General features: G+C 50.1%; 1 protein-coding gene across 2 annotated transcripts in view; it reads right to left on the bottom strand.

Annotated features, from left to right (window-relative positions):
* FBLN2 (fibulin 2) overlaps positions 1–12,146 on the bottom strand; it is a 112,649-nt gene extending 100,503 nt beyond the window's left edge. The window contains exon 1 of one of the 2 annotated variants that reach the window (XM_071550993.1): positions 12,103–12,146. The gene's annotated coding sequence lies outside the window, so the exon portion shown is untranslated. Of the gene's footprint in view, positions 1–455; positions 525–12,102 lie in introns of those variants that run through there. The other variant, XM_071550992.1, reaches the window with a different exon arrangement.
* Positions 12,147–12,946: the final 800 nt, after the last annotated feature.

The following is a 12,946-nucleotide window of genomic DNA, read 5'->3' as shown; positions in this document are numbered from 1 at the left end:
CCTCAGCGAGGTAAAACCCTCGCCCAAGTCCCAGTCAAAAAGCCAGAAGTGGCATTAAACCAAATTGTTTTTGTAAGAAGCTCACTTGGAGGAGAAGGCAAACAAGGAAAAGCCCATGAAGATGTGACCAACAGCACAGGCACGTGTTGCTCAGGGAATGTTTTGCAGAAAAGCAAAAAGCTTTGTCCATGAGCCCCAGCTTTAGCAGCTTTAACTAACAAAGCAAATCCATCCCGCTCTAATTAAGTCTTCAAAATGCATCAAACCAAAGGTATTTAACAAGCGTTTTAGAGCCTGATGAAGTAAAAGTTAGGAAGTAAATCTGTAAAATAAAGTATAAAGTCAAAGCAAGACTCAGCCAGACACAAAGCAAAGCCAGCACTCAAGCAAAGTTATTTTACACTTCTGCCAGTAAATCTGCAACAAATGTCCAGTTAGGAAGGATTTCTGCTGACCTGTGGACGAGCAGCAATGCAGCTGTGGGGAGTTCTCCTGTCACCTTTTGTTCCCAGCCATGTCAGCTCTGCTCTGCTCCAAGTGCTGCTCTCACTCCCAAATCCCCTTTTCCAGCTCTATCTGAGGAACTGCCCAGATTTTGTAGTGTAATCTGAGCAGGGAAGTACCATGTGCCTATGGTATGGTTAATTCACTTTTTACCCCCCGCAATGCCTAAGGAAGCTGCTTCACATTTCAAAGCCCAGACTAGGGCTGCCTGACCCAGGTACAGCCAGGGCAGTGCTGGGGCCACCTCCTCACCCCAGGGGGGCTCCAAACCAGCCCCTTCCCACCTCCCAGACCCTGGGCTGGGGGATTCACGGGGCTGCTCAGGCCCTTGTCTCCCTTTCCTGGGTGCCCAGGGCAGAGGGAGCAGAACCCCAGCACAGGAGGGGACAGCCCTCCCTGCTGATGGCACCACCATCCCCCCATGGCCAGCGCCAAGGCTCTCCACTGAGGGAGCTCTGGTGAGGCCCCTCAGGATCCAGCAAAGCCCTGGGCATCTGATGTGGCATCTCTGGGAATGAAAATGTTACAGGAGTTGGGCTGCAAGAGTCCCATCCATCCCTCTCCACTGCTGCCATCACCTAAGTGAGAAACACCCTCCATTTCTTCTGCTAACACAAGACAACTTTGTACCAACAAAGCCAGAACAAAACCAAAACACCCCAAGCCTCTAAACTTTCTCAATTCATTCTTCTGTTAATATTCTTCTACGGTTATTGATCTATTTCTTGTTTGAATTTGCCATCACCTAAGTGAGAAACACCCTCCATTTCTTCTGCTAACACAAGACATCTTTCTACCAACAAAACCAAAACACTCCAAGCCTCTAAACTTTCTCAATTCATTCTTCTGTTAATATTCTTCTACTGTTATTGATCTACTTCTGGTTTGAATTTGCCATCACCATTGTGTTAACAATGAGAACACTACATTCCAGAGAAGAAGGAAATGCCTCTTGGTCCCAAATTCTGCACTGGGAAGAGCTAAACCAGGTTCCAAGTATGCACACACCAGAGGAGGTGCAGAGAAGAAGGAGAGGAGTCCTCCAGCCCTGTCACTGCTGCTCATCCAGCCCCACCACCAGTACCTGAGCACTGTGCACCAAAACCAGGGGATCACAACCAGCAGCAGCCTGGGGTGGGCACTTCCCAAATACTTGGTCTTGAGAAGGGAAAAGTGCAAACTGACCATGGCTGTGTTACTCCTGACTTTCTTGAAAGCAAATTCCAAGTAATCCCAGTGTCAACACTGTCAATGACCTGGACAGTGCTAAATCCTCTCACTTGGCAGGGAGAGGGGAGGTTTGTGTTCCTCTCTCCACCAGCCTCAGGGAGACATGGGGAGCAGCTACAGCTGCTTTTAAACAGCCAAGAAAGGGCCCCTAAAAGAGATTAAAGGGAAGCAAAAGTCAGGGACCTTGGAAAAGGAAGGATGTAAGACACAAAGACAGCAGAAAATTGAAAAGCTTTGAGGCAACTTTAACTTTTAGCCCAAAGAAAGCAAAGTGATTTTATGTAAGGAACCTACTTTTTAAATTCCTGGCCTTGTTTGTAACACCTATAAATCCCCTGTGTAGGATTTCTGACCATTACATTTTGCATCTGCAGAGTTTTCCTGTCTTCAAACTCTAGACTTTTATTGTAAAGCAAAGGTGAGACTTGCATCTTTCCTGTTGCATAGTTTATTAAAGCCTGTTACGCTTGGAATCACCACGTGGGAAAGGTAAAGCATGAAATAAGACAATGTATTGGACTATTTCATAGAACAATGTATATCCTTCATGGATGAATTTAGCATCTCAGATCCGAAACTTGATTTTGATGGGTTATAATGGCAATTACCGTGGTGTAATGGTGAGCAATCCGGACTCTGGATCACAAGGTCCTGAGTTCGAGTCTCACTGGAGACCGTACCGGGCAGTTCAAGCCCTCCCTGCCATCCCATCCCGTCAGATCTCGGATGCTCAGCAGGGTCAGCCCGGTCAGTACCGGGGGCTGTGACAGTCCCAAGGACTTCCCTGTCACTGTCCAAGCTGGCTCGGCCGTGGCAGATGGACCTCAGGACTGAAACGGTGGGGCCAGTTCTGCTCACGCTGAGCCTCACCTGAACAAACCCCTGCGCAGGCTGGAAGGGCTCAGCCACGTGGGGAGAGCCCTGCCCAAAGCTGCGTTCTGAAGTCTGGCCATACAGACATACATACTTAGCAAAAAAAGCAACAAAAAGGAAGTGAAGTGACCTCAAAGGTTAAGAACTGAGGCCAACAGCCATCTCTTGCTGTCTGTGTTTGTATCACAGAATCATGGAATGGTTTGGATGGGAAGAGACCTTAAAGCCCACCCAGTGCCACCCCTGCCATGGGCAGGGACACCTCCCAACAGCCCAGGTTGCTCCAAGCCCTGTCCAACCTGGCCTGGGACACTCCCAGGGGTGGGGCAGCCACAGCTTCTCTGGGCACCTGTGCCAGGGGCTCAGCATAAAGAATCCACCACCTGTCCCTCTGCCAGGCACAGGCAACACCTCCACTGCACTCCTGCAGTGCTCTGTGGTCCTCACCCCACCACCATAATCATAAATCTCATGTCAGTGTCCCCCTGATTTCTGTGCCCCCCAGGCCCTCCAGCTGCTGCAGGTGGGGGGTCTGCACAGCCAGGGCAGGGCATACCCGCTGCAGGGATGCAAATCCTCACTGCTTGCTTTCATTAACAGGCTGTAATTTGCTGAAATGATGATTAATCAAATTTATTTTTCTCTAAGGCAGCTAATGAACAGCCAGTTAGATGTCTCAGCAATTCTGAAACAACAAAGGAATATTTTGGAGTGACAACCAGCAGCAACTCAACAGCACAAGCATCCCAGGAAAATCACAGAATGTTTGGGGTTGGAAGGGACCCACAAGGATCTTCAGGTCTAAACCTTCAGTGAGTGGCCCCCGCAGGGGTTGAACCCACAGCCTTGGCATGGTTAGCACCAGGTTCTGCCCACCTGAACTAAGCCAGGCAGGCTGGAAGGGCAGGAGGGGAGTGAGGACGAGGTCCCTTCCCCCACATCATCCAAAAGCCACCTTTTCCTTCTGCTTCAGACCACCACCATCACCCCCTCCCTCAGTGCTTGCTCCCAGGGCTTCATGCCCATGGCTGCTCCTCAGACCTGGAGATGGTGAGGAGACCCAGAGGACACTCAAGGTGCCACACAATCAGGGGACAGGGACCACCCCATGGCACCCCAAACCCAGCTGGGACCCATAGCCTGCAGGCTCAGCAAGGCAGTGACTGTCTGCCTTGTGCTTCAGTTCACCTCTTTTCCAGACTCCAGACAAATCCATGAATGCCTCATTTTCATCAAATAAATCAGGGGAAGATTAAGATATATAAACACAACTTAGCACAGCACCCGAAAAGCAAGGAATGACATTCTTGAAGGAATCCATAATCTTGTTTTTTGAAGTGTTTCTTCAGTGGGAATTGTGTTGGAGCAAAGAATGCAAAACTTAGAAGCTTCCAAGAGGGGGTCATGTGAAATTACTCTATTTCAAGATTTTTCCAAATCACTAACATTTTGATTCTGAATGTATTTGTAAGAATGTGCCAACAAACCATCAAACCAGACAAGTTTTTGCAGTTTGTAATTGTCTTACTTCTTTTCCAGGTCTTAAAAAAAAAGATGTTTTTGTAGAGAACTTATGTCATTTCTGCACAAACTTCTGCAATCCACAATGACATTGCATATTTTTTTCAAGTAAAAAAACAAACCTCCCAATAAAGAACAAAGAACATCCTTTGTTTCAGACAAAGAATTTCAGGAGAAACCACAAAATGTTCAAGCAAAACATTAAACATTTGATTTTCCACCCATTTTGCCAACAGTCTAAGTTTTCCCATACTTCTAATATCAGTGTCAATAAGGAGGGGAGGCAGGTCAGATGGATGACAAAACCTGTTAATAAAATTAAGATGAAAACAGGATGTTTGCAGAAAGCATTTTTCTTCTTTAATTTTTCTTTTTCTTCTTAAATTTAGCTTTTCCCTTTAATGAGGAAACTAGAGCTGCTTAACTTACCCATCAGGAAAAAATGCCCTTGAGAAACAAGAAGTTGTTACCCAGTTACGCAAATGGTGGGCTCTGCTCCTGCAACACCCAGCTCTGCACCCATCCTAGTCCTTTGCCCAGGCCAAACACAGGGAGATTACTGATGGCACATGTTATTTAGACTCTTTAAATGAGTTTTAGGAAAGAAGGCTTAAAACCAAATAGAAACATTTCATTTTCAACCCACCCAGTGGAGATTATTTGAAACACAGACGTTCCCTGCCTGTTTTCATCGAGTGGTCACAGGATGATTTGGGTTGGAAGGGACCTTAAAGACCATCTAGATCCAATACCAGATCATTTTTCCCACTGCAGACATCCCCCAGTCATGGTAGCACATGGAACCTCAGCTGCATTTAGAGCCCCAGTGCCCAGCACTGCACAAACACCCCCCAAAATGCTGTTTGCAGCCTCAGAAACAGCAACCCCAAAGTGCAGAACTGTGACTGAGAATTAAACACTCCAGCTGCCTGGTCTAGAGATTTGCTTCATCTTCATTGCAAATATCATAAAGTGCTGATTTATTTTTCCCCTCATTACAGAAGGAGAGAGTTTAGTAAATCTAAGTACACCCCAGTGAGTTTCCTTCTTGATTACCAGCTCCTTGATTCAGTCTGTTTGAATGGAGGAATAAAAGTGATGCACTCCAGTTAACCTGCTTGCCCAGACTGGAGAGACATTATGAAATGTACTTGCTTTTTTACACATCCTAAATATTCTGACACTTGCAGCCTCCCAGGGCATAGTGTGCTGTGTCAACACCTTGAGAAGAATGCAAACATGTTAATAAAAGCAAGAGAGTTTGTTTATCACGCACTCTCCCTGTTAACATCTGCATTTCACAAAGGCCCCTGAATTATTACAAACCCTTTCCCCAGGACATCTCCTCCTGGCTCTGCAGCAGCCATGGCAGGAACCAGCCAGCATGGCAGAAAGGAACTGCGTCTTTGGGGTTACTCTAAAGGCAAATGAATGTTCTAGAGCATTCTGCAGCTCCTCTCCCAAACAGGGCCACTTACACCACTCCCAGGTCAGCACTGAGGGCCAAACCCCAAACCAAGCTGCTCTCTAAGCCTCAGGTTATATCCTTTCCAAACAGTCAGGTTTTACACAGGAATCAAACCCAGCCTCTCCAGACCACACTGTGAGCTCCACTGACTGTGTGACAGAGCTCCAGGCAGGAGGCAGATCAGATCAGAACAGGAACCTGCAACGTGCTACCTAATTTAAGTGTTCTGGTTAGGAAAACTAATTAACCCTCACGAGACCTGGTGGAGGCACTGGTGAAAGCCTCAGCAGCTCAGTCAAAGGTCCCTTCACTAATGACTCCCCAGGCTGGTGGGGAGCCCTTGGTGAAGTCGGCTGTGGCTGTGGCTGTGGCTGTGGCTGTGGCTGTGGCTGTGCTGGGGAGGGGCCTCCAGCCCCTCCCTCACACCCAGCAAGGGCCCAGCTCCCTACAGCTATGCCTTGGTCCAGCAGCCTCCCCCAGCCCTCCCCAGTTGACTTGAGGAAGGAGAGACAAACCCAAAAGGCAGCAGGATTATCTTCAATAGTCTAATTAGTGGCTTGAGATAATCCACTTGGGTTTGCCTAAAGCAAATTAGGAAGTGCTCGTGGGAATCTGCAGTGCCAGGGATGGGAGGCAGTGAACAGGCTCAGCCCACAGCAGGGCAGAGGGCTGGCAGGGGTCACAGAGCTCAGAGAGCTGCCCAAGCTGCCCACCTTTCTCAAGGGTTTCAGAAGATGCAAACCAGGTCCAATAACTGCCCAGTAGAGCTGATACCATCTCCACTGCCAATTGCACTGAAAGTCAGTAATACACTTAGCAAAGCAAAACTAGATTAAAAAAGAAATAAAATGGGGCTTTGCTACCAAAACTAAAATCTGGCAGCCTGTTCCCAGGCAGAATCCCTCACAAGTGCTACATTTGTGGAGGACAGCTGGAATAAATCCATGACATTTAATGACATGCTTAAAACAAACCTTGAGCAAACAACTTTAAATCATTTGAAATACTACTGCGAATAGATGAGACTTTACAGTGCTCACATGTTACAGTAATTAATCATTTCTAAACAGTTGGGTTTAATTCTTGAGAAAAAAATCATTTGCAGAAGTGGGGGTGTTTTTTCCCCATTCCAGACATACATTTAAAGGAGCATTCTCTTGTGGCAAGGTTTCACTTCAGAGTTCTAAATGCATTCCCTCATTCCAATCTAAAGATTCATGACACCAGCAAAACAGTTTTTCCAGCTTCATTTTTCATAAGTAACCTGGCCTCCAAAGCCCAGTGCACAGTACAGAAAACCAACAGTCCTAAAAATTGTTTCTATAAAACACTTCAAGTGGGACTACCACAGAAACTCAGACAACAAACTCCTTTTTAATTTAAATGGAAATTCAGATCTCACAGGCATCCTCAGTTTGTGCACATCCAGTATCATCCTAAAAGGTTCACAAATCCTCAGGTCAAAGGACAGGTCTGTCCTTCCTTGGGTTCAGAGGGAAGCACAGAGATACCCTGCAGGATTTCAGCTGCTCCCACCCAGGAGCACCAGAGACCTGTGAGATTCCCCAGCAGGAACAGCAAAGAGCTGGGGCACAGGTACCAATCTGAAATTATGTGGGACAGCACGAACTGAGGGGCACATCTGAAGCTGCACCAGCCTGGTTAAGCTGATCCTGAACATGGTTCAGCTCTCACTCACACGAAGCCTGGGGGACACCCAGCTGTTGTCTCCTGGCTGTGGCTGGAGCAGGACTTGGCTGAGCACCAGCAGCTGGCTGGTTGTCCCCACCATACATCTGGCAGGAAGGACAGAGGGGAACATTCACTGCACTAGTGCAGACTCAGCTCGTTTAAGTCAAAAACAAAGGTGGTTTGAGCTAACCTGGCTACATTTGCAGTGAGGTGGATTAAGAACACCCATAATACCCCTCCTGCCAGCTCTGGTGGGGATATAATCTTTGCTGGTTGTATTTTCTAGCTCTAAAAAGTCATGTATGCCAGCCCCAGGAATTGCTTCCTCTCTCTCCCTCCATCACCAGTCTAGACAAAACTGCATTAAGATCCTTTTTCTGACTTAAGTGTACAGGTTGTAAGGGGTCAGCAGTTTCTATACAGGAAAAAATTAGCTCCTTGTCTCCAAGCTGAGTGCACTGAAGAGAGTCAGGAGCAAAAACCAGCACTGAGTGAAGAGATGTTTCATGCTAAGGATCCAAAAAATAGGAAAAAAAAAAAAGGTAGGAGTGTGTGCCATCCTTCTTGGTGGCTCTTTTCTCCACGGGGTCCCCTGAGCCCAGCCCAACTCAGTCCCAGCCGTGCCCAACCCAGCTCAGCCCAGTCCCAGCCCAGCCCAGTCGTGCCCAGCCCAGCTGTGCACAGCCCAGCCCAGCCTAGCCGTGTCCAGCCCAGCCCAGCCGTGCTCAGCCCAGCCATGCCCAGCCCAGCTCAGCTGTGCCCAGCCCAGCCGTGTCCAATCCAGCCCAGCCGTGCCCAGCCCAGTCATGCCCAGCCCAGCTCAGCCGTGCCCAGCCCAGCTCAGCCGTGTCCAGCCCCAGCCCAGCCGTGCCCCGGTGGAGCCGCCGCTGCCCAAGGGCTGCTCCCGCTCCCGCCTCCGCAATGCCGCATTCCTGGCCCCGGCGTTGACAGTCCGGCAGCCACTGCCTGCCTTCATTCATAAAAAGGAACCCACACTGCTGAGAGCCCTGTACAGGCGGCGGTGCACCCAGCCAGGAATGGCAGTGCCACGTCCCGGGCACGCAGCGCCCTCCCCGAGGGCCACTCCGGGGTCACATCGGAACGGGGGAGGCGGGGGGAGTGTGTGACAGTGCTTAACCTTCTCCTCCGGGTTTGGATCCGATCCACAGAGCTCATTAGCAACCAAGACAGACAGGAATGTATGTCTGCCTTAATGCAGACCAAGAGATGCAATTAACACGGCTTTGAGTTCATGAATTACATACTAGGTTTGCAACACACATGAATGAAAAGGCAATTCAAAGGGTCTGGTCTTGCTCTAATCCTGTTCAGCAGAGGGAGGACTGGATCCAGGCCACAAGTGAGCTGCATTTCTTCATATCCAAGTGAGATATATGTTTGTTTCAACAGTTTGATTTCATATAAAAAGACCACAATAACGTAAGCAGGAGAAAACAAACCACTTTTTGGAAACCCCTTTCAAAGTCTCTTTTGGTTAATTCCTGATCTATAGGAACATAGAATTGGAAAAGGGCTCCTTGGGATATTAAATCCAGGCCACTGTTTTTAAAGGCAATATGTCACTTCCAGCAGAAAGAAAGCTTAATGCTATGCCAATGAGCTGTTAAGGAAATCCAAATTTCTCATGCAAGAGAATGGGGGGAAAAGCTGAACAAAAGTGAATGTATGAGACCATATCGTGAGATCAGAGCCTTATTCTAAACACATGGGCTGGTAGCACATCGAAGTGGAGATAAGAAGCAGAATAACTAAGACTCAAGGTTCCAGGGATCTGCATATAACTTACAAAAGAAACACTCCAACACAGCTCAGTCCTGGGATGCAGAAGGAAGGGGAGCTCCCAGGGCAGTGGGAGGCCACCTGAGAGGGTGGTGGCCTCAAGGTCAGAGGCTCATGGAAGAGACAACCAGCCCCAGGCAGCAGCTCCCTGGTTTCTCCTGCTCAACAGCCAGGAGGCAGCTGTAGGAGATCATGTGCCCACTGCAAGGCCTTCAGCAACCACAAAAATCTCTGGAGAATTTAAGGGACACTTCTGGTTTTGCCAGAAGCAGTTAAATCCCACCTTGTACCCACACACTGTGGGAAGAAACTCTCAGGCATGGAAACATTTCCAAAGAACAGTTTGGCAGAGAGAACCAACACTGTAAACATTTGTCATCTCTCAGAATTAGGGCAGCTGTGAGAGGCATGGCTGGCAGGCTTGGCTTGGTTTACATGGGATGCAAAGTCTAAGGGATGATGGGAAAGCAGAGCCAAGGTCCCTTCCACACCCAACAGCCTCCATGCAGGTGCTGAGAGCAGACACTGCAGCAATGTCAGCAACAGGAGTAAAGGTGCACTCAGGAGCACTCAGGTAAGGCCTCCTGAATACTCATGGACCTTTGACAGTGAGCCAGCTCTCACCTACACTCACCCAACAAGCCCTCAGAGATGTGGGTTGGTGTTGCTGTCACATGAGCTCATGCCCAAGTGGGACAGTGCTTTGGAATGTCACCTTTAAAGCCACCAAGCACTGTGGGACTTGCTGCCCATCATTTCCCAAAGGCCACCTGCACTCAGTATACAAAATTGCTTCAAGCAGATCAGATAAATTTAGAAGTACATAACACCACAGGGTCATCTAATGCAAATGAAAAGGTATTGAAGTGGATGGATGGATGGATGGATGGATGGATGGATGGATGGATGGATGGATGGATGGATGGAAGGAAAAGAGAGATCTCTTCAAGCACAAACACTGATTCAAAGAAAAACATTGTTCCTAGTATTTAACTACACTGCAAGCCTAGTATTTGCCCATTATTTATCCCAGTAACAGCCTGCTGCAGTCTGTGGGACCAGCAGTCCCACAGCATTGGAATCCCTGAGGAGCTCCACGGCTTTGCCATTGGTTTTCTTGTCTGTAGTGGAGAAGGTAAAGCTCCAGCCACCACACAATAAATCCTGCTCAGAGCCTTGCCTTTGTGACAGAATACATGGATGCAATTAATGTAACATGGCTGCTGAGGAATATGGCAGCATTGGAAAAGGTTTGCCAACAAAGTAATGCCAATTAAGGGTGTGATTCTTGGATGATATTTTTAGGCTCACATTAGCCCTATTAACGCTGGTGTAACTGTTTTCAAAGTGATTTTGAGGGTCCAGCTGACTCCACTTGGGAAAAGAACCAGCCAGAAGACCTCATTTTATTCTCTATAGGCTCAATTCTGCCATTAGGGGAAAATCTTTCATAATAAAACTAGTTTCATCCATTCCACTAATAAAGGTGATGTGTGTCTAGGAAGCTGTGACTCTCATGCCATGAGCTGTAGTTTTTGTTGTTAAATGACATCTAAGTAAGTTATAAGTAAAACCCTGTTATGGGATGTGCCCAGAACCTCCCTCTGCAACTGAAAGGCCAAGGATGCCTAAAGGACGTGTCATGAGGAGAAGCAGGAACCAAACTCTGTGCTTGTACAGCCTGGCAATAACAACACCTTCTCCTTCAGTACCAAAGGTTTAGAGAAACAATTTTAGATGGGAAAGAGAGAAAATTCTATGCTGGTGTGGGCACACAGAAGCTTAAAGGCCCTTCCTGCAAGGGGCACAGCCCATGGACCCAAACCCACCTCCTCTGGTCTCACTGCCTGAGGGCAGGGTGACCTGCATGGCCTTTGAGTGACAAGAGGAAGAGATAAGATGAGGAGAGCCTGGGGGCAGAGAACCGACGGGTCCTGCTCAGGGGAGGAGTCATTCTGCTGCCAGGGGCTGCCTTTCTTCATGGACCCGCAAGCCAGGCCCCCCAAACCTCCCCACAGAGCTCCCCAAGCCTCTCCACAGAGCCCCCCAAACCTCCCCACAGTGCCCACTGCTCCCCCAAACCTCCCCACAGTGCCCACTGCTCCCGCAAACCTCCCCAAAGAGCCCATTGCTCCCCCAAACCTCCCCACAGAGCCCACTGCTCCCCCAAACCTCCCCACAGAGCCCATTGCTCCCGCAAACCTCCCCACAGAGCCCACTGCTGCCCCAAACCTCCCCACTGCTCCCCCAAACCTCCCCACAGAGCCCACTGCTCCCCCAAACCTCCCCACAGAGCCCATTGCTCCTGCAAACCTCCCCACTGCTCCCCCAAACCTCCCCACAGAGCCCATTGCTGCCCCAAACCTCCCCACTGCTCCCCCAAACCTCCCCACAGAGCCCACTGGGCCCCTGGCTCCCCAAGCCCTCCTCACACAGGAGCCCCCTGATCCCCCAAACCTCCCTGGCAGAGCCCCCCGGTCCATCTGGCAGCTCCAGAAACACAAGCACAGCAGCAAACGCCGGCAGAAAGCACTTTTCTGAGTTATCCCGTATACTTTCTCCTCTTCCTTTCAAACTTCCCACTGTTTCCCGTTCTGCTCGCGGCAGGCGAGCGATCCTGCCTAGCTCGGGGAAAGCGTTCGTGGAACAATTTCTCCGCCACCTCCGAATGACATTTCGCGATGCAAACACTCCCCCCGCCCCGCGGGCCCCTCTCGCCTCCACCCAGGCAGTTGTTTCCAATAAAGCAACAGCTCCGAAACATCTACAGCAACTTTTTTCTCTTTTTTTCCTTTGACAATTTGCAACTTCCAGAACAACGCGGGGTGGGGAAATTAAAAAGCAGAAAGCAGAGGATTGGTGTCGGGAGCTGGGAAACGGCTGGGGGTCGTGCCCGCTGCCCCGAGGGGTGAGCGGGTCCCCTGGGAAGGGGCTGTGGGTGGTGCCCGCTGTCCCGAGGGGCTGAGCTGCGGGACCCCCGTGCGGGCTCCGCTCCGCGTCCCCGCCGCACTTACCGCCCGCGCCGCCGCTCCGCTCCGCTCCGCGGGGAAGGGGCCACGGACCCCGGGAGGGAGCCGGAGGAGGGGCCGGAAAGCTGCGGCTTTGGGGGGTTTGTCCAACCTGCGAGGAGCGGGGCCGGGAGGAGCGAGGGGCGGCAGCGCCCAGGCCGCGGGCAGCTCCCGGAGCGTGGACACGCCAACAATGAGCGCGGCTGTTCCGCAACGCCCAAGTGGAGCGAACCCTGGGGGGCACCGGCACCAAGGCAAGGCCAAAAGCCGGCGGTGAGGGCGAGCCCCGCGCCCGCCCTTCGATCTGCCCGGGTTAACCCCGAGGTGGCTTCGAAATTGCGCCAAGAAGGGCTTCTCATCTTCTTTTTGTCCCGGAGATCACAGTGGCCCCGAACTTAACTTGCTGTAAGCAGTCAAGGAAACATTTGATGATTGGATCCCAATCTGTTCATCGAGAGGGTCCTGTTGTCATATGACAATGGAGACTGTTTATAGAAACTCATCCTGGGATAAATTAGAGTCTAGTCCCAGGGAAGTAAAAGTCCCTGCAGCACTATGTCATCGGGAAAACATCCCTCCTCAGAGGGTCTTAAGAATAACCCCAAGTCCTGCTCCCCACCAGACACTGAGACCTGCCTGTGAGCTCAAGGGGCTCAGTCAGAGAGTGGGACCTGCCTGTGAGCTCGGAGGGCTCAGTCACAGGGAGCCCCTCACCCTGGATGGGAGCTCTGAGAACTCCCTTTGGGCACCAGCCTTGGCTCCCCTCTGCCTTTCTGTCCCTGCAGTACAAGCTGTTTCCAAGCCCTCAGCCTGGTCCTGGAGCTCTGTGCCAAGTCCCTTGGGACAGGCA

The sequence above is a fragment of the Pithys albifrons genome, chromosome 3 (assembly GCF_047495875.1).
Source record: "Pithys albifrons albifrons isolate INPA30051 chromosome 3, PitAlb_v1, whole genome shotgun sequence".
Lineage (NCBI taxonomy): Eukaryota > Metazoa > Chordata > Aves > Passeriformes > Thamnophilidae > Pithys > Pithys albifrons.
The sequence above is the reverse complement of the archived record's forward strand: the minus strand, read 5'-3'. Positions and strand labels throughout refer to the sequence as shown.